General features: G+C 41.9%; 1 protein-coding gene across 7 annotated transcripts in view; it reads right to left on the bottom strand.

Annotated features, from left to right (window-relative positions):
- Positions 1-25,235, bottom strand: part of DTNA (dystrobrevin alpha) — a 358,606-nt gene that overhangs the window by 277,053 nt on the left and 56,318 nt on the right. Inside the window, exon 2 of one of the 7 annotated variants that reach the window (XM_025201065.1) lies at positions 24,259-24,373. The exons of 5 other annotated variants lie outside the window; for them this stretch is intronic. The gene's annotated coding sequence lies outside the window, so the exon portion shown is untranslated. Of the gene's footprint in view, positions 1-20,327; positions 20,350-24,258; positions 24,374-25,235 lie in introns of those variants that run through there. One more of the 7 variants, XM_025201068.1, reaches the window with a different exon arrangement.

Genomic DNA, 25,235 nt, shown 5'->3' with positions numbered 1-25,235 from the left:
ATTCCCTCCCCCCAAAGGGCTGGGTCAGGGCCAGGCCATGCCCCTCATCTCACCACAGGGCCAGGTTGGACCAGGCCTAGTCCCCTTCCACCATGCAACTGGGCTGCAGCCAAGCCATGCCCCTTTCCCCAGCACAGCCGGATCAGGGCTTGGCCATACCCCTTTTCCCCACATGCCAAGATCAGGGCCAGGCCATACCCACTGACAATGCAGCAAGATCAGGACTGGGCCATGTTGCCTCCCCTCTGTGGGCCCAGGTTAGGGCTGGACCATGCCCCCTTCCATTACATGGCTGGATCGGGGCCGGGCTATCCCCTGCTCCTCTCTGCATGGCTGGATGGGGCCCCACCAAGGGCACTGCCCATCTGGTTTGCCAGGCAAAAAGGTTGGGAGCCACTGCCTGAGTTAAAATATCTTTGGTGAAAGGTTGTATAGGAGAGATTAAAAAAAATGGATTTTTATTTTAAGTGAAAGGCACTCATGAACTTCTTTACTATGCATAAGTCTTTGCTAGATCAGTGCTTAAAACATTAAAAGAAATAAAAATCTAACCTAAACGATGAGACTCCTTGTTTTATAAGAAATGAACAACGGTTAGGCAGCAGAAAAATTAAATTTAGTAGGGATTTCCATCATCTAGGGATTTACAAGACATATATACTGCATCTCCTTATTTACTATTTTAGAATACCCACAAGTGGGATAGGCCTTTCACAAAAAACATACAGAAGGCAGATCCCTGCCCCAAAGACACTATACTTTAGCACTTAAGCACACTTCAATCCACCTATTAGCATCAGTATTTTCCGAATCAAACCCAATGTACTGGGTAACCAACAACTCAGGGTATAACATGCACTAAGAATGGGGCAGGTGGAGCAGAAGGGCACTGAAACCAGCTAAACCTTCCCAGAAATGAAAAACACAATAATGCCCCCCATCCCTATGCCAATAAGAGAGATGATTTTTCCGAAGTTATTTAACTCCTTTAAAAACAAGAAGCAGTTTAAAATAAATTGATTTCCAAGCCTCCTGCAAAACAATCAATACAATAATATAGAGATGGGGTTGGCTAGCAACATTTTCAGGTGTGGGGGCTGAAATGACTCACCTCGTGTTTGAGGCAGGTAGTTGCTAAAACCTGACCTCTGCCACTTCTCCCTGCTGCTGGAGCCCATGCCACACAACTGCAGTCCAGCACAAGGAGAGCTCCTCCTCCACTGAAGCTTCAGGCACCCGACTGTGCCACTGCCCCACACTGTCAAATGCTGATGAAGCCATGGCCTCATGGGCTATATAGGCTGCTGACCTCTGATGCATGGGATGATGAGATGTGTTGACTGGATGCATCTAAGCATTTTCTTCTGGTCCGAGCTCTCATTCTTTTCTCATATGTTTTGACCTTAACAGCAATTTAAGTAATAATCTAATTCTTTGCAGCTGAAGGAATGCTAAGGTGCCCAAAGAACATGGAGGTCAAGTAAGCCAAGTGATAGAACCTAAATGAAAAGTGAGCACTGCCGTTAAATTAAACATTACTTAGGGCCAGTCTAAGATATCACCTTGCAGAGGATCAGTTTCAACTCCTTATTGCCAAGGCTAGCAAAGACTGGGATCACTGAGGAAACCTTTCAATTAAGCCTTCAGAGAAGCAGCAGCTTTTATCATTCAGGACAAATTAAGCTGAATAACAGAGATGAGATTTGGAGAATATGCTGGCAACATTAAACTGCAGAAAGTTAGGGCCTGTTAAAGAAGGTTGTTGATTAAAACAGGGGAAATATTGGGACTCTGTTTAAACATAAGGGGGTTAGAAATGACTTTGCAAAAGAGGATTTACAGGATCGTTACTGAATAAGCCTGAAAAAAAAAAAAAAAAAATCGCTCCAATTATTCTTAACCACATATTTAACACAGGTGCTGGCATGTTAGCTGCATCGTGGCCAAAAAAAAATCAGCATAAATCTGTGAGGTATGCTGCCGAAGGATGTTCTGAGCTCCCACTGCCAACTCCTCTACAGTGGGAGTTCAAAACTAGAGACTTCAGTGTTAGAGAGCAGGATCAAATCTCATCTACATTCTAAATCCAAGTTCTTCCACCGAAGATGCTGTTAATAATGTCCTCAGCAGTTGTAAAGATTTCAATAGTCAGGTGCACTTTTCCGCAAGAAATTAGAACACTTTGAGGGAAATATTAATAAAACTGCATTTGCAGTATGCTCTACTGATTCAGTATTCTTTCTAACATAGGAGTCAGTAACTGGTTTAAAAACACCATTTTCATTATTATGCAGGGAACAGCGAGTAGGGCTGTAAATGCTAAGAACTGAAATTTCGTGATAAGGGGTGAAGTAGATTTCAGTGGGACCAGGATCTCACCTAAGGAATCATGTCCTACAAAAATGCTGTTAACTAAAAACAGCTACTTCGCAATACTTAAGATTTGTCATAACCACGCAGACAGCAACACTAAACATCTGAAAAATGAATTCCCAATTTTAAAAAAAAGTCACGTAGTCAGCTAAAAGAAAAAAAGAAAAGAAAAAGAAAAAAAGACATTGGATCCCACAGAACACAGAAAACTACACAGTGTATTAAGGGCGTTGTATACTCTTGTGTTTACTGCTTAGAATGAATTCATCATGTGAACAATCCAAACTGGAACTGGCAGGCTATTACTGTAAAATACTGAGGGCAGATACATTTTATACCCATATTAGGCTGCGGCACAAGTTCTGAGCTGAACACTGTTTGTAACTTTAGAGAAGCTAGTGATGGTATTTTACATGCAGAATACACAACCACAGTTAAAACAGCTAAGCTGAGTTTTAATCACACTTCCTGCATTAACATAAAACATCAGGCATTAAACTAGAACATACAACTAGTGTTTCACAGTGCTAAAACAGAATACAAGTCTGTATAGAGGATAAAGATATCTACAGCCCAAATAAGAGGCTTTCACTGACAGTAAAAATAATGTATATATAAAATAAAATACAGGATTTACACTAAAGCAATGTAAAGAACTGTCCTGCTTATTCATTTTGAGTTGAAGTTCTAAAAAGACCTAAATCCATCTTCATAAAAAATACACCATGCATGCTGTTATTATTATACTTCTAAGTATTCATCAATGTTAGCTGACAGGCCCTCAAGTGCTTTCTTTATGGCCCTGATAGATGCAGCATGTACATCTTAGTGAATCAGGCAGAATTAGAAATTGAGTATTCTGTCTTATTCTAGTATATTCTATTCAAACTTTCTATACCATGCACATCCTACAGTATTTCAATGCACTGGAATGGCTTGACTATACACAAACTGAACCAACTAATAACCAGACCAACAAGGAAATTCACAGATTTCAACGTAATGCATAGAAATGGCTTAAGAAATTAAAAGCTGATTCAGGAAAACATGTGCTTAATGCTTAGCATTAAGATGTGCTTAATGCTAAGCATGTGATCCATATGGAGTTATTTCAACTTAAAAACACATAAGTACTTTTCTGAATGCTTGAGGAAGAAATGGAATTGTGACAGATATTGTCCATCTTTTACATTTCCTCCAGGCTGCAATTCTTATGATCTGTTCATATCAGTAGCTCCAGGCAGTTTGACCTATCATCTGTGGTGTATAATCCCTGGAAGCCAAATCTAATTCTAAAAGCATGTTTTCCTCTCAAAATTATTTATTAGTATATATCTACCAATTACAACTTACATCTTTAGGATTGCAATACTGTTTGTAGCCATTTAAAGTACATCAACATGTCATGTGCACTAAAGACACAAGTACAAATAATTATTCATGAACTGAAGAAACTAAGACTGATGATAAACAAGAATTAACTCCAGAAGTCAGTCCATGCTTTACTCCTCCAATAAAAGAGGAGTATAAAAGAGACTTGCTGGAATAATTTAGACTGAAAGGCTAAATGCACTTTTAAGAGGTTTTCAGAGCGTTCAACACAAGCAGAAGCAGCATAAGAGTTTCTCACTGGGAAATAACATGATGAGTAGAGAAAATGTGTTATCCTCTGAAAATCTATACACAAAACTAAAATCAATTAAGCTTCAGTCATTAATGGAAGCATACAAAAAAAATATTCCCAGGCCCAAGAGACAAACTCTCTGTGTTTGGTGACAAGATTTCCCAGTGAATGTCTGGGGGATTTTGAAAGCAAATCTATAATGCATTGTGAAAAATCCTGTTGATAGCAAAGATTTTCCCCAACAAAAGACTAGCTGAACTTTGGCAATAATTACTGAAGATTTGTTCCAAGTTAACTCTGGGAAACTGCCATGTGAAGCAATTTGCCCAGAATTACAGGATAATCTATTACAACCTGCAGCTAAATTTGAAACTAGCATCTTGAAATGCATAGGAGATTGGCTAGAACCACTTTGATTGTTTTATTAACATTACCTATTATTCCATATCTCTGAGTGAGGGCCCTGATGAGTGGGGTTTTTTGCTATGCTAACAGCTCTTTCTCTTGGACCAGAAATTCCTTCTTGTCCAGCAAATGCTCTATCAAAATGGTATGTTCTTGAAGGTTTGCTTTCAGTAATTCAGCAATTTCTGGTAAAATAAATGTTTCTCTGAAAAACTCCAGCCCAGCTGTCCTTGTAATGTTAATAGCCTGCTCTTCACAAAGATGGGAATGATACCATCACAGGCTTCTGTCAAAGACTCACTTGGTCTGGGGGCATTCCTAGAACTGATGAAGTTACTTGATTTTTTACAGAGTTGTGCTTCACTGCCTTAGGAATTTTCAGTATCAGAAAACCAGAATTCAGTGGAGAATCCAATGAATAATTTTTGAATATATAAGAAGTTTTGTTTAAAAGAAAAGCCTCTTTCTATAATTTCAGTAGAGCTGCTCACAAAAATGGTCATGCTGTTGTCTAACTAGATTACAAATAGGCAACTCCAAAATCCATAGCCCACTAACAAAAGTCCTCAGGACAATGACACATCTAAAGAGTCACCACCTTGCATAGGGTGTTGACAGAACTCCTTCCACAATTAATTTCCTAAAACATTTCTATTGCAATAATCTGTGAGACTCCTTAAAAGTGTTGCTTAAGAGCTAGGAATTATTTTCAGGGGCAGCTTCAGGGATATATATTGGTGTAGCTGCACCCCGCTCCCCACTTCTCCCACACACACACTTTGATTCCTGGTCCACCCAAAGTTCAAAACATACTGTTTGGCAGTGACAGTAATATTTCTAGTGAGGCACTTGAACTCATGGTGCCTTATACTCTACCAGATTGCTTCTACACTATTCATTCAACAGGTCTTAATGACTATCTTTCCTTTCTTACTAGTCTTAATGTTCCACTAAGCAAGCTATTCTTTCTATTGAAATCCTGCAGTCTGTTGGCTGCTCCTGGTAATGAAGATCCTTTTTCACAGCTCCGCAGGCTATTTTTAATGCTAGCTAAAAACATTAACTCTGCCTAGTTTGTAGTAGTTTTGGAAAGATGCAACATATCTCTTTCTATGCTTTACCACACTCTTTCAACCAGAATATATGAGTGCCTTAGTATCGTGGTACAACAAGAACACCAATGTTATAATTGTGCACTGCACTGTGCTTTCCTCACATTGGGCTTCAGAGAACAGTAGCTACGATTCAACCTTCCTTACCCCATCAGCTGGTCAGCTCCATCTAACCACCTATCTCTGACCCTCCTTTTGAAACTGCCTCATCTCTTCCAGAACTTCAAATACTGCATGAAACCTCAGACAGAGTGACCACTGACAGTTCATGCCAAAACCTGCATATGTTTTGAGGTAAGTGGTGGCAGCCTCACACTCCCAAAGAACAGATGTCTTTTGGTCTGAGCCCAAACTACACAGAAGTTATACTGTTCACATTAAGTCACTTGTAGTATTGCAAGTTTGATGCTCCCTGTATGTGTCTGTAATATTATTCAGTTAAGTATCCCTCCATGCTAGTTCCCTGTGGCATGAAATTCAACATTTTTCTGAATTATCTAAAAAATGTAAACTGTCTCTGAAAAGTGTAACAGTCATATTCCTGTCTTAATTGCATCTGAGGAGCTGGTAAAAAGCCATTGATTCATGTACAAAAGAGTAGAGATTATTTATGATTTTTGTGATATATTTATTGAATCTACACTATAGTTGTGAGAGATGTTGGACAGGCTTGTGGGCACAAAGTGCCTGCATTTCCTAAAGTCTTTTGCCCAAAAGCTTGTCCAAGATCTCTTCCAACTATATAGTTGATTCAATAAAATATATCACATAAAACCCAACCTTGCCTCTCATACGTTTCCTGGACCAGCATGGCTACAGCACTCCAATCCTATTAGATTTTATTTACAATATCAACAACCTCAGGGCAGATGTCCATATATTTTAATAAATCCGTGAGCCAAGACTTAGGATTTAGCACATAAATGACAGTATATACAAGGAAGGAATTTTTACATTTGTCCTGAGCAAACTATTGTTTTGTTTTCTTGTTTTCAAATAACAAATAGACAAAATGTTAACAGCAGGAAAATCTAAGTGTAAGAAAGCCAGTGATTTTGTAACCACTTTATTTTGGTCTTTTTTGAATGATAAAAATCACTGAAGGTTTTTCATATTCTTTTTACACTTCCTTTATGCTTTTATCAAAAAAGGAAGGCATGTATGTCACACTTGGGGTATTCTGTGTGATCCTGGGTACATATCTACACATACTTTTAGCACAGAACAACAAACTCCAGTGCATATCGTGCCAGAGTTTATTGCTCCTGGGCATGCTGTTTACACATACGCCTGGGATCACAGCATGTTGAGCTGGGCCGGAGCAGCCACGGCTGGCAGGAGGTCTGGGGGGTGGAGGGGTAGCCTGCCAGCCCAAGGCTGCTCCAACCTGGCTCAAAGTGAAACAGAGGGGCTGGCTGGTGCATGAGAGTGCTTCAGTGTGGGGGCTAGTCAGCTTGGCACCCTGGTACCCCAGCCAGCCCTGTCAGCATCTATATGTGAGTTGCTGCGCATGAAAGAACTCCACTGTAGAATAGTACTTGTATTTACAAGTACAGTACTAACTTGTGGTGGAATTAGTTTCCTGTGGCCTAATAGGGCTGCACATGTAAATGCTGAGACTTTATTGAGAAGCTAATTAGGTGGCTCTGCAGTAAATGTCTCATGCAGATGTGCCCCCAGTCACTTCCCAGGGAAGCTTGACTCACTCAATACAAGATGAGTATAAGAGGCAGCTAGCCAGGAAACAGGGTGGCAGTACAAAATTGAAAAGCTTGCAGTGATACCCAGAATTTAAGTAATTTTTCATGCCAGCGAATGTATATGGACAGATATATGGAAATCCAGGGGTTGACAGAGAAAGAGATCCAACAGGGACCTCATGCTGAATTTAGAAAGTAAAAAGACCTAACTACTCTACCAAACATCAATGTTGCTTACATAAAACAAAATAGGTTGTTCATGTGGTTGAATGCAACTATTTGCTAAGAGTGGAAGTAGAGAAGTAGGGTTGGAAGAGACCTCCATTGGTCATTTAGCCCAACCTCCTGGAGTTTCTGATAAGTGAAAAATGACTATTCCCATTCATCTGACTACAAAAGCAAAGCACAGCTTAAACCAAAACCATACAGATGTATCTAGAGAAAGAGCAGGGATGCAGCTCAAAGATGTGCAGGAAAACATTTAAAGGAAAAGGAAGGAGCAATTTTTAATCTTAGAACACATGAAAAATGCTATATAAAACCAGATACAGCTCTGGCGTGCTGATTATTTCCTACTTACTCTTACTAGTAGTCTGTTTCAAAAAGCATAGCCATCTATTTCTCTAACAGCCACAAAGATAGTAGCTCTGAATTCCACAACAAGTCTAGAAGTTTTGTAAAGAATATTCTTGGTAAAACTCAACCAAAAAACACTTTCAGCTTAAAAACTTTTATTTCTTAAAATATTTCTGGTATCTTGCCTGAGGAGAGTATTATTATTATTATTATACTTTACTTTCTCCCTTGGCCTATGGCGTAACATTGACACACTCTATTAAACAGCTGTCACATTTCATCCCAGTATAGGCTGCATTTCATTGGTGGATTAAATGACCCCTGAATATGCCTTGCCTACTTCAGAAGGCTATTTTGAATCTTATCTAAGTGTACTATGAAGCACTTTGAGATTCTTGTATGAGTTAAGCTTTGAATGTTAAGTACTATCATTACAGATAAATCATTGTACATTCTGTTATACTTATTTAGCAGATTCAGAAGTGAATGGCATGATATATATTGCACAAAAGCACTTTATTTAAAAAAATGAAACAACAAAACTCTTGAACTTCTTTGACTTTGCAACCTTAATATTCCAAAGTTAGGAAATTCTGGAATTAAGGTTGTCAAGCCTTTATTTCAGCACCCTTGTGCATATGCATTATGATACTGTCTTTAATTACATGAACATTACTATTTTTTTTCTTAGGACTAACTACTACAGTGAGTGAATAGGATGGAAGATACTTAATGACTGCCTAGTCAATATTTTCTTTTATCTTCCTAGGTCAATATGCATTCCCAAGACTTACTTTTAGCACTCTATTAAAACCCTTTCTCTGAAGACACAATTATGAATTTCCTAGTTTTTCTTGTACAGATTTTATCACTATATTATCCAAGCACTTCACAAATACTAAACTATTTAGCTTCAGAACACCTGTGTAAAGGATAGTGGTATAATTATCCCAATTTTAAAAACAGGGAGCAAAGGCACAGACAGAGTAAAGTTGAAAGTATCTACTAATTCAGGGTTCTGAATTTAAATTGCCTAAGCACTGATATTTTTCAGATCATTTAACAAACTGTAATACTTTTATTTTTAAGCTTTTCTCCTAGTGATTCATTTCTCACTGGGAGGGCTCAGTACTTCTACACATCAGTCCCCAAGTGCTCAGGTTAGACACCCAAAAAATGGCCACACAATTAATAACCACCTGTAAAAAGTCTGGTTAAGTAATGTACTTCACACAGGACTTCTGTGGGAGAGGTAAGGCCAAAATCCAGTCCAAGGTAGCAGTCAACTGCCATGACCATGGCAGCACGCTTTCTCTTTCTGTAATCTCTTGCCTCATTCACTAGATACCTTCCAGTTCCTGAAACAGAAGAGGCAGTGGTCTTCCAGACACAATAAGTTTTCATTACAGAACCTTGTTTAAATCTCCAGAGCAGGCCCATCCTGTGCACTGAATAAGGAAGAGGTCCTATGGAAAATTTAAAGCTATCATAATGTGTATGCATAGCAGACCAAATTAAGGTTGCATAAACAACCTTAAAATTGTGAAAAATATGAACCCCTGAGGGCTTGTAATGTCCGTTTAACAAAACACATGTGGAATTTTCTATTTTTCAAAATAAATTAAAAAATATTGTGACATTATATTGATATCTGTGCTTCAGCAGCAAGTTTGGAACCTTTATATCCCTTACATAAATCTTGGAAAACAGAGCCGATTAACTGATAGGAATAGCGGGTTCTCATTTTGTATCTTGACCAGCACTAAAATTGTATGAGACACCACACCAGTCGGTATATTTCACAGATATTTTCCAACAGCAGATAAATGATGAAATGTCATAGATTTCATAGACATTAGGGCTGGAAGGGACCTCAGAAGATCATCGAGTCCAGCCCCCTGCCCAAAGGGCAGGAAGTCAGCTGGGATCATAGGATCCCAGCAAGATAAGCATCCAGTTTGCTCTTGAAGGTGTTCAATGTAGGTGCCTGAACCACCTCCGGTGGCAGGCTGTTCCAGACCTTGGGGGCTCGGACAGTAAAGAAATTCTTCCTTATGTCCAGCCTGAAATGGTCTTGTCGTAGTTTATGACCATTCAACCTAGTCGTCATCCCTTGGGGCACTCTGGTGAACAAACGTTCCCCCAGATGCTGGTGGTCACCCCGATAAACTTATAGGTGGCCATCAGATCACCCCTGAGCCTGCGCTTTTTCAGGCTAAAGAGCCCCAGGGCTCTCAGCCTGTCATCGTAGGGTCTGTTTCCCTGACCTCTGATCATGCGCGTGGCTCTTCTCTGGACTCTCTCAAGCTTCTCCACATCCTTTTTGAATTGTGGAGCCCAAAACTGGACACAGTACTCCAGCTGCGGCCTCACTAAGGCCGAGTACAAGGGGAGAATGACGTCCCGGGATTTGCTTGAGAAGCATCTATGGATGCAAGCCAGCGTTTTGTTCGCTTTACTAGCCGCAGCATCGCACTGCAGGCTCATGTTCATCTTGTGGTCAATGATGACCCCCAAGTCTCTTTCTTCCATAGTGCTAGCCAGCATAGCACTGCCGAGCCTATAAGGATGCTGCGGGTTTTTCTTCCCAAGGTGGAGAACCTTGCATTTATCGGCATTGAACACCATCAGATTCTCGTCCGCCCACTTGCTGAGCCTGTCCAGGCTCAAATCTTTAGTTTCAAACTGTGGAAGTATATGCTTCTGCTCAAACTCGCTCCCTTCTTTCTTACTTCCAGCCTGTCCCTGTTTGAATTTTGAGTCTTTTCCAGGTTCCAGTCCAATTCTCTTCTCCAATGTAATCACAGCCTTTACTCTTCAGGTTGATCTGTGAACACTCTTGTCCCACTCTCTCCACCCCCAGCTCTCAGTCTTCTTTGCCAGCTAGTCCAGTTTGCAGTCAAAGTTCCTCTCCGCCACCCAGAGTATCAGTTTCACTAGTCCCAATCTACCCCAGACTCTCCCCTAGACTCTCCTCTCAGTCTGGTTTTGCTCTGCTTTATATTTGAACAAAAAGGCTTTCCTCTCTACCCTCCTAAGGAAATTCTTCTGTCCTGCTTAGCTCTCAGTTATGGGCATGCACAGTTATTTTGTAGGGAGGTCACATGCAGGGTTCAGTAAAATAAAGGAGCCATGAAAAGGTGAAGCAAATTCAATCAGTCTAGAGACATGGCAATCTGAATCTGTACGCAATCTGTTCAAAAGAAGGATAGTCCAGAGCTTATAAAGAAAGAAATTAGCTGAAGCCCTTGTCCTGTCAGAGACTTCCTCTATGACCCTGGGCAAGTCATGTGGTATCTGAGGTCCCCATCAGCAAAAGTGGGTTAACGATTAACATACAGGTGGTGTTCAGATAAACAAAGTGCAAGATGCTAAGTTTCCAAGCTAACAATCACTATACAAGTGTAAACCTTGCCTCCCCTCCCCCCCATTCCTTGGACTGTAGAAGGAAAACTTTTCAAAATGCATCCATCTTGGGAAAGTCTATGAGACGCTCTTGAATATGTTCGGTGAGCCTAGTGTTGGCTGGTGACCATGTTGGGTGTACCACTGAGATCAAGGGGAGAGAAAAATAACTCCATCCTAGCAACCAGGTTGAAGCGCATGTGGAGTTGAGCCCAAAGGATTCTGAGAGAAATATGTGAACAATGTCAGGATCTGGTTGACTGAAATGAACCGTCTTCTTGAAAGCACTTGACTGATCAGGGCTGGGTGAGCTCTGACTCCTGCTGGCAGAGAGGTAAAAATTCTGTCTAGCATCCCAGGAACGGAAGGAAATTGAGGGCAAATCTGGATGACTTTTGTCTCAACTAGAGAAGCATGCATCCTGCTCCTGAATTCCTGGTGGGAAGAAGAAATAAAGTGTGCTGGAACCATCTCCAGAGAAGGTGGATTCAAATCTGCTGCAAACTGGACTCAAAATACAAGCAGCATAAAAGGCGGTTAAACTGGTTAGCACCTTATTCACTGTGAAGTAGCAATATCATGTATATATTGTGATTTTTAAAGTTTTTCTTGTAACGCTTTCATTTGTAGTTTGCTGTTTGATTGTTACTGTGTCTGTTGTTACAGTCATTCACTAAGGAGGGTTTGATGCCAGGTGGCCCATGCTGGATGCTGCTGGTTTTTGCATATGTGAAGTGAACCCAGACAGGGTGTGCATTTAGCATTGCATAGCCCTTTCACAACCACTTAACAGTGTCAGGAGCTAAGATTTTTGAGCCAGCTCAACAAGAGTGGAATCTCGGGAGAGGTTAGCTGTTAAATTCTAGCAAGTCTCTAATGAGCATGTGTGAACTGATCTGTCTCACAAAGGCACAGAAATTGTAGCAAAAATAGTTTAAAGTTATAAGCAACTAGAAAAAAGTATCAGAAGTGTAAGGCATGCTTACTAATAGGCAGTGCTACCTAGAGTTTAATTTAGGCTTTGAGTATTTTGTTTACCACCAAGTCAATCATCTGACTTCCCCCTAGAAGACACAAAAAAGAAAAACATCTGTCCAAGTTTTAAGGGGTGGGGAAGAGGCAAAAGGAGAAGGGGGGTTAAAGACTGTAGAGCAGCAGGTGGCAGGTGAATGGGACCAGAAATCATTTGTGGCCAAACTGAACACTGACAGCAAAACACCCAGTACAGCAAACGTATAGATATGCCACGTCCTTGCAATGTACTGAGATGTTTATACATACATACATATATAACTTGTCTGTATGGGTACAGGCACACCCTACCCACCCGCACAGTTAGAATTGATACAAGATGCTTTAGCAAAGTGATCACTCTTCCCCTCTCCCAAAGTCATGTGTCTGAAACCCACAAAGCTAGCCAGCTTGGCGCTCAAATCTAAGTGGAGCCATACAGACTGATGAGATAAAATTAGATCAGTCATATTTCAGTAGTGGAAAAAGCAATCCGAGATGGACGCTCATATTAGATCCAAGAAAGAGGATACTTGAACAAGTAACATGCAGTTTCTATTCTTGTATTAACAGGAACACTGGGTACAGATTTTGCACAAACCAACATTTAGAGAAAGAGGAAAAAAACAATACCCTCTCCCTATGCAGTAGGTGTGTATTTATGGAGCCTTGCAATCATAGCACTGGTTAGTGCAGTATCTCAGCTGTGGGAAAGAACTGGCAGCTATCGTCTCCTTCCATTATCACCCAAATGAATGTAAAAAAAAGTATCTACAACAATATGCACAAGACACAAAAATTCTCAGTCTGGGTGCAATTTTTAAAATATACACATAAACTCAGTTTGGACTTTTTCAGGATACCCAAAACTACCATCAGAAGAATTTTGTCAGGTTTGTTTGTTTGTTTTTAGAAATTGTTACTTCTATGTCATTTACAAAATATTTTAAAAGTCAACACAGCAATTAGATCAAAATATAGTCTACACAGACTTTGTTTTGTTTGAACTATTTTTAAATTTAACCAGGTAAGAAACTCAGACTTCTTAAAAGTAGTTCTTCTGCAATGGGCAATGACTATTGTATACTTTTTACAGAAATCTTAAATGTGCTGACAATAAGGCTAAGCTAAAGACTGCATTAGAACTTGCAGCAAGGCATTTAATTTCTTGGCTTCTTTCACTGTATGCCACAACCTTAAAGTTATAAATGATGAAGTTTTTGTATCAAGTCAAGAGATCTTCTAAACTACCCGAAACTCTCTTTTCCCCCCTCAACAACAAAGCTATGATAGAGCTGTCATCTTAAAGGACAATAAAGCTGATGTCCTACTTAATAACCATACTTGTATAGGTTGTTACTTTTAAATTTATAGGTTGTTGCTTTTAAATGGGTTTTGCTTTGCTTATCTTTAGTAATATGTGATCCTATCTCTGGTCTCCTTGTTACACTAATATGAAGTGACACTTCTTTACTAAAGACTCAAATTTTATTTGACCTTTCATTCTGCCCTGGACAAATGAATAAGATGGACAATTTTCTAATAACTAGCTGAATTCTACTTTTAATAAGATTTGCACAAGAGATTATTTTCCCAGTAAGGCCATCTTTCAAATTTTTTATAGGTCCAGTAGAATCACTGTGTACTGGATCATGAATTGCAGACACAAGGATAATTCATGGATAACTTATAAGTACAATATCAATGATTAAAAAACAAAAGATAAGGAGTCATATTTTAAAAACCAGTTGAGTTGTAAGACGTCCCATGTAAAGAATGCGAGGAGAAAACAGGTTAAAACAAGGACATAACAACAACCCCATTTTAAGAGGTGCTGAATGTATACAGTTCCCATGGACTTCAACCTGGAATTGCAAGTGCTCAGCATCTCTGAGGATCAGCCCATAAATGGATCAACAAAATGTAAGCGGTAATATAAAACTGAAATCCATGAAAACAAAAAACATGCTTTGCATATGTATGCTGTGTACTCTCAACCGTTCCTACCTTTTTGAAGCATGATATGAGAACCTCACACAAACAGAAATCTGAGTTAGGGTCCTAATTAAAAAGTGCTGAGTTAAAACAACTGTTACTGAGACATAAGATGTAACACACTGTTTATGAAACAATGCACAATGCAACATACAATAAACAAGCATAATGCACACATACCCCCAAAACCTGCTTATTTTTGCACTGTTAGAGCGTATAAAAGGAGCTGCATGCCCAGCACGAAGGGCAGATGCGGCAAGGGACTCAAGAAGAGCAGAGCCAAGAAAAGCTGGGGAGCTCTCCCCCAGTGGGCAATAGGCCCATGGCTCCTGAAGCTGCCACTGGAGGAGCAGCCTTGGGAGTGGTGCGAGACCGCTCAGGCTGTTGATGGTGCACAGGGACGGAGTGTGGAGACCCGGCCTTCGGAGTGGTGTGAAACTGCTTGGGCCCATCCTGGTGCACGGTTCGGTGCACGGAGCCTAGGCTTTGGGAATTGCAAGCAGCAGCTTGAGCTTGCAACCCTGGAGGACCAGCAGGCCGCATGGTGCACAGGGCAGTGCATGCAGGAGCGGGGCCAGGGAGCAGCGGAGGCTGTTTAGGTTAGCCAGCTGGCAAAAGGATGGCCAGCCAGAGCCTGAAGGGCCTGGCCTGTGCTAAAAGAGCCCTCAGTGCCAAGCTAGGGCATGGGGAAATGGTAGTGCTGCAGCATGAGGCCCAGCACCCAGAAGCCAGCAGCAGGGGTGCAGCAGCTGAGAGGAGCCGAGCCCTCGGTGTCCATAGCGGGGCACAGGGTGGGGAGGAGCCCAGTGGCACAGGAGAGGCGCTCCAGCAGAGGAGACCCCATCAAGCTGCGCCCTGACCACCGCCACCTGAGATAGCGTGAGTCATTGGGCCCTTGGGTCCCACAGGGGATAGACGTTTGGGGTGGACAAACCCAGAAAAGGGGCTGGGTGAGCAGCCCCCCTGCCTAGTCAAGGCCCTAAGGCGAGAGGCCCCTGGTGCTTCCTGGACGCCCCCCACAAGGGACCCCATTGGAAGGAGGACTATCTCTTGCCATGGGTCAGGGACTATATTAAGGAATAGGTGTTATTAAGATTGTTCATGTTTGCATCTTATATTTTGTAATTGAAATGTTGTATTGTGATGTTGTAAATAGTGTTATTTAGGGTTTGACCTTGGTTATTGGTTAGTGTTCACTGTGTAAATATATGTATATGATACAGTAAAAGCTGTGCTATCCGGCGTCTTACAAGCCAGCATGCTCCACTAACCAGCATGCCGGCTTGTAAGATAAAGTGAAACCGGAAGTGCCCACCGCGGCACTTCCAGTTTCTCCGAGCCCCCACGGGCCGGGGCAAAGCAGCCTGCGCTGCCGAGACCCCACGGTCCGGGAGCATAACAGGTTGTGTGGGGCCGTGCAGGGCCCGCAGGACGGGCAGCGATGTGGCGGGAGGGGTAGCGACGCCATGGAACGGGCAGAGGGACGCCCCACATGCAGCGGGAGAAGCGGCGGCCTGGGCCGCTCAATTAACTGGCAGATTTTGTTATCTGGCATCGCCCATTTCTGGGGGATGCCGGATAACAGAGCTTTTACTATATTTAGTTTTATGATTATGTATATTATAACTCAATAAATTGTATATAGTTAAGAACTTTGGGCCTGGGCTAACTCTATAGAAGAAAGAGGGATCTGCTCAAAATTCTGGCATCCCTCTTACAGCACCCCCTCCTAGCTACTCATCCCATTCAATTGAGAATAGGGCGCACCCTTGGGTGTACCCAGGTTACATGTGTCATCATTCTTGTAGAGCAATGCAAAGCTGCCTCAAAATAGCGAGAGATAGTTCCGCTTGCTCCAGCTTTTCCTATGCCAGTCATTGCTCTGGCACCCCCAGCTTAGCCAGCATTTCAGGACTGGTCCAAAACCAAGCAGAACAACACTTTGCTTGACTGTCCATTGGTGCAATGCCTGTCATGGTTCGTACACACCACAGAAACTGGTGCACATCCCTGCTGTCTGAACTACCAAGGGGACTATGTAGTATAAAATCAAGGAGCTGCCAGCAGCTTACTCAGCCTCCTATATTCCACTCAAAATAGACACAGCAGAGCTAATTCAAAACAGCTAGTTTTCATCATCCCATGTTCCCTCCCCTTCTGTCCCTTAGGTTTTCAAGAATAGAGGTCTGATTTTGTAAGGTTTTGTAAGGGACAGACCTAGTGCTGGGATGAAAGGTGACTCTCAGCAGGGTCTATCAGAGTTTAAGAAATCTGTCTTGAATGACCAGAGCTCTGACCTGGCAAATGCATCAGTATAGGCAAATTCTAGGTGCAGGTCTGGCCTGAAATACACGTACACTCAGTATACCGAATCTCCAAATCTGAAACAAATCAAGGAACAAATAAAAAGGTCTCAATCGACTGAAAGCTCTCTGAATCAATTTGGAAAAGTGTCAAAGAGCTTCAATGATTCAGGCAGTCCCCAGTGGCTGCAGCAGGGAGCTGGAACTGGACTCAGATCTGTTAAGTAGGGTGCGGGGGAGGGGAGGCTGGAGGAGAGGGAAGGGGACCATGGGGGGACCCCCACCAGGCCCCATCACCTGTCTGCTCCCCCACCCCCTGAGCACTCCCTGACCTCCGCCCGCTCCCCCAATGCCCCCATGGCTGCCCTGCCTGCCCCAGCTTTCGGCCCTTTAAAAAAAAGCCCCCACTCACTGGGTGCTGCCCAGTGGGGGGACAATCCCTGCTATCCCCCACTGCATGGAGGGCTCTGCCATGAGCCCCCTAACTCCCCCCCACTCCCCCAGATGCCCCATGGCTGCCCCGCCCACCCCAGCTCCAACCCTTTAAGAAAAAAAAAATCCAAACCCCCCACACTCACCAGCTCCTGCAGTGGCCTCAGGGGGCTCATGCAGAGCCCCCTCCCTCCCCACCCCCAGCACAGGGCAGTGGGAGGCAACAGGGATCACCCCCTGCTGGGCAAGAACTGGTGAGTTGGGGGGGGGGTTGGTTTTAGATATATACCTGAAAACATGAATGTTAATTAATGTATTCTACAGATGCTGATTGGGCCTGTTCAGGGATAGGAAAAGCAGGTCGCTGCGCTACCAGTGCAGCCCGCATTGTGAATGTGAGGCATCTCGACTGATCCAGGTGGATGGCTGTGTTCAGAACAACAGGCAGGCTTGTGTGGTAACTGCTAAGATGCCCAACCTAGTAATAGGTTATTTAATATTTCCATGTGTGGGCATAATACAAATGCAAACCAAGCACAGGAAGGCTCTGTTTGCATGTTGAATGCTTTGTGCTGCACAGGATAATTGGTGCAAAGCGGGGCTTTGGCGGATAAACCCAGATTATTTTCTCTCAAAAGAAATAATATAGTTTGAAAATTCCTGCGACGAGGTTCCCGCTTGCAGCAGCAGAAATTAGAGAGCTGCCTTGTCAAGTGCCAGCTGGCTCAGTACCCACACAGTTTGTCATCTTAAAGTGGCAGAGCCAAACCTGCAGTCTAAATAGATAGTGTTAAGTGGCATGTTTTATTTTTCTAACATGAAGTGCTGTGTGACCTGGGGAGAACATGGGAATAAGGCCTCCTGAGAAGTGGTAAGAGAAGATAATGGAGCTCATGGTTTGATGCAAATGTAACTGTTTAACTTCAAAAGTTTGAGTCTCCTTTAAGAACAAACTTGTGGAAGGCTAGCTCTTGGACATCTCACCTTGGCTCTTGGGGTCACCTTTTCACCTGTGGGGAACAGTATCTGTATGCACAAATTCTGTGCACTTACATTTCTCATTTGGATCCAGTAGATGACAGATTCAAAGTGCTATTTGTATGCAGCATTCTTGTGTCTGCAGCATGCTTGTGTCTGCCTAAAATGCAGGGGCTGCACTACCCCATACCTTGAAAACATAGCCTTGCTTATGGGAGTAGGAATTAAGTAAATGTATGCTACAGACCTAATTGATCTATTTATTGTAGCTATTCTGTAAGTTTGAGCATATAAATTGTCATTTTGTCATTTATTATTAGACATCTAGGTTAATAAACCATCTTTATTTAAAAATAAACTCCTGCAGTTAATCCTTTTTAGGCCAATCAGGCCACATTCCTTCACAAGGTGGGTTTTTTTGCTAATTTAATATTGTCAGTCAGAAACATTAGTTACTGCAGTAGTTGCTTAATAACACCCAGTAGGAGTGAGCAAATAATTAGCAAACTAAAGATATTTTATGCATTTCCCCCAAAATAATTCAAATGTAGAAGAAGTTGATTAGAAACAGAAGTTATTTCATTTAAAGCTGTTGCATATTAAAAATATCTGGCCATGATGGGAAATTGTTAGTTCTTTAAATGGTCAGCTAGGGACAACTTGGTCCCCTTTCCAAGGTTCACAAATACACATGTGAGAGTCATGAAGTGGGGACAGGAAAAAGCATATAATGGCCATCTGTTGTGGCTATTTTTATGGCTAATACATCTTTTTTAATATCTTTCAGCTGCTCTTTCCTCAGCTTAGCTTCTTTAATGTCAAAAATATTTTGAATCTGAAGTTTGCATGTGCATATGTATGTAAACAAGATGTAGAAAATAGTAAAGATAAATCAACTTGCATTCATAGGGAAATTAAATTATTAGAAATGTTACTAAAACTGCTACACTTGGTAAAACACTGGAACATGAATGTAGATTTTAGATGAGCTTTCATGACATACTTTAGAAAATGTTTTGGTACATGACAGTTTGTCTTAACTTAGTTGGTATGTTTATTTTATTACTAGATCGTGTCCAGAAATTTCAGCTTAAGACACTCGTGATTATCTATGCCTGATTGATAATCACTAATATCTTTCTCTTCAATACAGCATCAGCCTAGTTCTTCCTGATCTTCCTGCAGCCATATTCCAGCATAAGAACCTAACTACCTTCAGCTCTCGACTCCCCGCCCCCATTTAGGGTGGGGCCTGATATGTACTTTCTGGGATAGAAGAAGCAGGGAATGAAGCATGAGCTGTTGGAGGAACATCAGGTCTGTCGATAGGGCATACTTCAGTTAATCCATCTTTATGGAGAATTCTTGGGTGCTGGCAGTAACATAAAGAAATTCAATTTACATTTAAAGAAATGTTGTAAAATACTTGCTTAAAATGGTAATGGGTGCATTTCTGTGGACAGTGTGTGCACAGTCTTTGTCAAATGCTATCAGAGCAGATCAGCAGGTTTAAAACAAGCAAGAGGAAGTTGGGTTTTTTTTTAAATGAAATACGTAGTTAACTTATGGAACTTGTCATCACATGAAGTTGGACAGGCAGGTAACATAATCTAATTCAAAAAGGGATTAAACCAGTGGAGGTATGTCATTTGGCCTGCAGCACTTCCAATGGGTCCAGAAATTTCCTAAGGGAATGGTGGCAGCATTAATTGCTGCTCTCTTGCTACCAAATTTCCAGCCCCATGGGCAGCCTTGTAGCCCAGATAATGTAGCCCTGCATGCTAGATCACCAGTCTGTAGTGAAGCCAGTATGTGAGGTCACTTTGCAGCTGAATCCAGCACACAGAATCAAGTGGACTGTTGACCTTCAGATATACTCTGAGAACTAAAAAGGCTCAAAGAGCCAATCCTACTAAAATTAAACACTGACAAATATATAGCAAATTCAGTAATAAAATATAGAAAAGATATAATTAAGTAAATAGTACAGATCAGTCATATCAAGCAAATTATTAAAATTTATCAAATGTGCATTGATCTAAAGAAATACCAACCCTGTTGACATTTGAGAGAATTTAAAATTAATTTATCTAAGCCCTAAAGCCTTAAAAAACCTCTAACAAGTGGTCAGCTGGTTAGGGAAAATGACTTCTCATCTAGGTTTCAAATTGAACTTTAAAAGAGTGCTCATTTTAAGCATTCTTTTCAGACACACCCAGAGTTCAAGGCTGCAGAGCAAAGTTTGAGAGAAATTCAGATTTTTATACTCCATTTTATACTCTATTGTTTGGCTCAGTATCAAAAAACGTACTGAATAAGTTAAAAATATATATATATAAGATTTTCTAATATCTGGGCTATAACCTTGTCTAGAATTAAACCGCTAAATGTACTCTGGGCACCATTTACTAACCTTTTTTTATTCCATCTTTCTTGAAATTTCTAAAAATGTTCGCAGATTGTGATGTCTTTTGGCCTGATCATTTCCTTTGCCTCTTCTTCTCTTATCCAAACGTTGAGGGCCTATTATAGTCTATAGGGCATGCAGCCAGGTTGATGCCAGGGAGGATATGACAGGGACTGGATCACTCTAGAAATGTACCATTTATATACTTTCCCTCTAAACCAGCGGTGCTCAACCTTTTTGGCCAGTAGGCCAGATGGGCAGTGCCCAATCCCTCTGTGGGCCCAATCTGGCCAGTAAACCCAATATGGCACCTGGGACAGATGCAGTGAGGCCCCATATGGCCTCACAGAGGAGTCAGGGGGCAGCACAGCCCAAATCCAGGTGTTTGTGGGGGAAGGACACTTGGCTTAGCTCTAACCCAGACCTACAGGGGGGCAAGGGAGCATGACCCAGCCCGATACGGGGAAGGGATATGGTTTGGCACTGCAGGAGGGAGGGGGCATGGCTTGGCCCAACACGGCTATGCAGAGGGAAGGGGATCTGGCCCTGCGGAGGGGGATAGGGTCATGGCCAGACTCTGACAGTCCCTGCAGGGCTTGGATTTTTGGTGGTGGGGAGGGTTGGCAAGGCTGCCACTGCTCCCCCAACATCAAATTTCCTGACTGTGGGGAGCCCTATGTGCTGTATTCCAGGGCTGTGCAGGCCACAGATTGAGCGCCCCCACTCTAAATCCTCTATGATTTGCCTCTGTTAGGCTAGGGACAGACATTCAAAAAGCCTGAGCCTGAATTGATACAATCTTTGCAGGTTAGTCTAACCTGGATAGGCTAAAACAGTTTATAACTGCACAGACATTCCAGACATGCAGGCACAAGCCTGCAGTGGCTCAAGCTAGAAGCTGGGGGGGGGGGGGGGGGGGGGCTAGAGCAGCCCTCCCTTCCCAGACATGGAAGCTGAGCTGAGGGGGGCCTCGCCAGGCCCCAGCAGGATGCTATAATTAGCCCAGCAGGGAAGTGATAACAGTGTTTATCACCCTTAGCTCAGTGTTAATCACACCATTAAGAAAACAAGGGGAAGACGTTAACAGCTACCTGTTGATTCTGAGCTACCCTAGCCAGCATGTGGTCTGCTAGCTAGTGCACAGACACCTCTCCACAAAGCAGAGGGGAGGGGGTTATTTCTGCTTAGCAGGGAGTGGTGAGGGGAGTGGGGAGGGAGGAACAACCCTCAGTCTCTGCTGAAGCTGCAGCCAGGGAGCAGAGAGGAGGGGCCAAGCCTGCTGTGGAGCAGAGAACCCTGCCCAGCCCAGAGAGCAAGCAGGCATGCTGGGAGAATCTGGTTTATCTTAAACCAGCAAGGGGTCTGAGCATAAACTGGTTTGACCCAAATCAGTTAAGTCTGATGCTACATTCAACCAGGTTTATCTCAAACTGGTTTCAACCATTTTCAAACTGGTTTATGTGCGCTGAACATCTGTTCCGTTACAGGTTTAAACCAACCAGTTTATGTATAATGCCTGTCCCTAGCCTTAGAGACAAGGTACAGGTCTAGACCATTTGTCTGACCTAAGATGGTACTACTTAGGTTCTTGCTCCCACTTTGAACCTTGGTGGTATGTATGTAAGTAGCTACGCTAAAAACAGTCCAGGGCTTTTAAAGCTTTGAAAACTCTATTACAATTTAAAGCAAAGAAAATACTTTCTTCACATTCAAGTATTCTCTGTTAGCCTCTTAAAATGTGTGCAGACACACACACATATACATGTGCGCACACATGCTCTTAGCAATATTGTATATACAATGTTATCATATATTATAGCATATATAAAGAGAGTGTGTGTGTGTGTGTGTGTGTGTATAAAAAGTATGTGTCTATAGGACTCATGTAAATGTTTTACTTTGGAAAGCTATTGTGAATGTGATCTGAAAAGATTGAAAAGTACTATAGCAGAGCACACTGGGCTCTTAAATGTCATCACTGCTCTCAGGAGTCTATATATTTAAAAAAAAAATCTCACCATCAATGGCAATCAGGTTGCATAGCAGGAAAAAAAGAAACTTTGAAATTTCATTTTAAGTCTGCTTATACAGTCCTGTGCCCCTCAATAATTCCTCCCACTTTAAATGTTAGTGCCTTTAAAATTCTTGCTACCAAGTCCTACAGGTTTCTGTACTGCTGGAAATGGAAAAAAAAACTTCAGATTTAATTGGGACTGCTGCCCCACATCTCCTTTACAGGTTATGTTATGGGCTGATATTTCTGTAGATGGGATATACAGAACTCTATGGGCAAATTAGGCCTCAAAGAATTCTCTTTCCTCCAGTTTTCTCCAACAATTTAAGGCCCTTTTGCATATAAAATTTGCACATAGCAGCATAGTGACATTCTGATGTTATTTTTGACTACTCTGTCTTTCAGTTCTGTCAATCTAAAATGACCTTCTTATAAAATAGGCTGTTGCTTGTGAAAGCTCATGCCTTTCTGAACCAGTACGTTTCTAAAGTGCCCTACCTTCTGCCTGACATCAGATTATTATGGCTAACCACCAATCTACTCCATCCTGATGGTGAATTTCATGTGTTTGTATAATTAATTATTAAAACTAGTGGTATTTTTCATGCACAGTGTTTGCTTCCCTATGAACTTCCATTCACTGATATTTTGTATAGTTCTCAAAATACTTAAAAAAAAAAAAAAAATACTTCCCCATCAACTTGCTTTCTGTTCCAATTATGAGACAACATGCATATTAATCATGAATGAAAATATTACCCTACTGGATGTTCATAACAAACAGAAGAGCACTTACATGCAGTTCAGTACAATTAATCATTTATAAAGAGTGAGCCAAATGAATCTCTTCTAATGCTGTAAGATGAGCACACAGATGATGTGAGAAGCTTTTCAAGTGAAGATGTTTAAGGGTCTTTGAACTTTTCACCCTTCCTTAATTTTCTCAAGTTTCTAAAAAAATACTTGCCACAGGCAGAAAAGAGAATCTAAGAAATGACATACTGGGTCACACCACATATCTATCTGTCCAATATCCTGTAGCTTACAGTGGCAGAGAAAGGACACAAAGTGTGAGAATATTTATATATATCAGACATCTGCTTCCTTGTATGGGACAGGAATATTCCAGACCCAGCCATAGATATTCTTTGACTGTTACATAGTTTCTAGACAGAAACACCTAGAAAAATCTTACAGGCACTCTGGCTAGGGACAGACATTATACATAAACCAATTTAAGTGATCAGGAACTGGTTTAAACCTGTAACAGAACAAATGTTCAGTGAATATAAACCTGTTTGAAAAATCGCTGAAACCGGTTTGAGATAAACCTCGTTGAATGTAGTATCAGACTTAACTGACTTGGGTCAAACCGTTTTATGCAATGTCTATCCCAGACCCCTTGCTGGTTTAAGATAAACCAGACACCCCCGGTATCCTGGCATGCTCGCTGGGCTGGGCAGGGCTCTCTTCTCCACAGCAGGGCTGGCCCCTCCCCTCTGCTCCCTGGCTGCAGCTCCAGAGGCTGCGGGCTGCTCCCCCATGTCCCCTTCACCACTTCATGCTAAGCAGGAATTACCCCCTCCCCTCTGCCTTGCTGAGAAGGTATTAGCTAGCAGACCACATGCTGGCTAGGGTTGTGCAGAATCAACAGGTAACTGGTAATGTCTGCCCCTTGTTTTCTTAATGGTGTAATAAACCCTGAGCTAAGGGTGATGAACACTGTTATCACTTCCCTGTTGGGCTAATCAAAGGATCGCAGGGATCTGGCCACACATCCCCTCAGCTCAGCCCTGTGGAATGAATGGGAGGGATGCTCTAGTGCCCTCCAGCTTCTAGCCTGAGCCACTGCAGGCATGTGCCTGCATTTCTGGGATGTCTGTGCAGTTACAAGCCAGTTCAGCCTAACCGGGTTAGACTAACCTGTAAAGAATGAATCAATTCAGGCTCAGGTTTTTTGAATGTCTGTCCTTAGCCTTTTTCATGTTAGAAGCTCTCCTTAGTAATTTCAAGTCTGAGGGAAGGACTCAGTGAAGATCTGGAAGGAGAAATATAATAAAATAATTGTGTTACTGCTGCATCTTTCAATATAAAGGGTGCCAATGTATCTGAATCTCAGCTGTCCCTGGCACAGGGAAATGGCAGCCAAACAGACAACAGACAAAACATGCCCTGTTGTGAAGAGAATATAGGAGAACTAAGTTCCAGAAGAAATGGAAGTGGGCTGCCCCTTCAGACAGGATTAGGAATGTTGGTGCTAATTATTATAAGCTTTGCAGGGGTATTAAAATTTAGTAGGTTTATTCTGAATAGAATGGGCCTGACCCTGCAACTCTTTACTTGCACATGTTGTCCTACTGAAATCAAAAGTGCTGTTCATGTGAACATAGGCAGAGAAGGTTCTTTGGGTAAATCTGATCTCTTTTATTAGACCAGCTCAAATAGTTGGAAAAATTCTTCTTTGCAACCTTTCGAGTATAAATACCCTTCATTAGGCTGAGCAAGCATCTGCAGTTGGTGTGTGCTCTTCCTGGATGGAATGAATAGTAAGGAAGCCAGTAAAGAATAGTAAAGAAGCTTGTATGCATGCAAGAAAGGAGGACTAGCATGTTTTCCTTCCAATACAGTTCTATCAGTGTTTACTGCTGAACTGATTTCTTTAGTAATATTATTACTTGGAAAAGAACTTTCACTTCCTACCATTAAGTATATGAAATAATATCATTCTGTTTTCCAAATCCTCCTGGAATGAGGAGGAATATTCTTGTGTGTAGTTGCATTATAAAATTGCTGAATAAATCCATTTTGCTGTAGTGGGAAGGGACACATTTTCTTCTCTACTGTAAGTAGGTCAATGAAAACATGTCGTGGTGAGGATTAAGCTGTTTTTCTCTGTCCTC

Source organism: Alligator sinensis, unplaced genomic scaffold (assembly GCF_000455745.1).
Source record: "Alligator sinensis unplaced genomic scaffold, ASM45574v1 scaffold615_1, whole genome shotgun sequence".
NCBI lineage: Eukaryota > Metazoa > Chordata > Crocodylia > Alligatoridae > Alligator > Alligator sinensis.
This window is presented reverse-complemented; position numbering and strand designations above follow the sequence as displayed.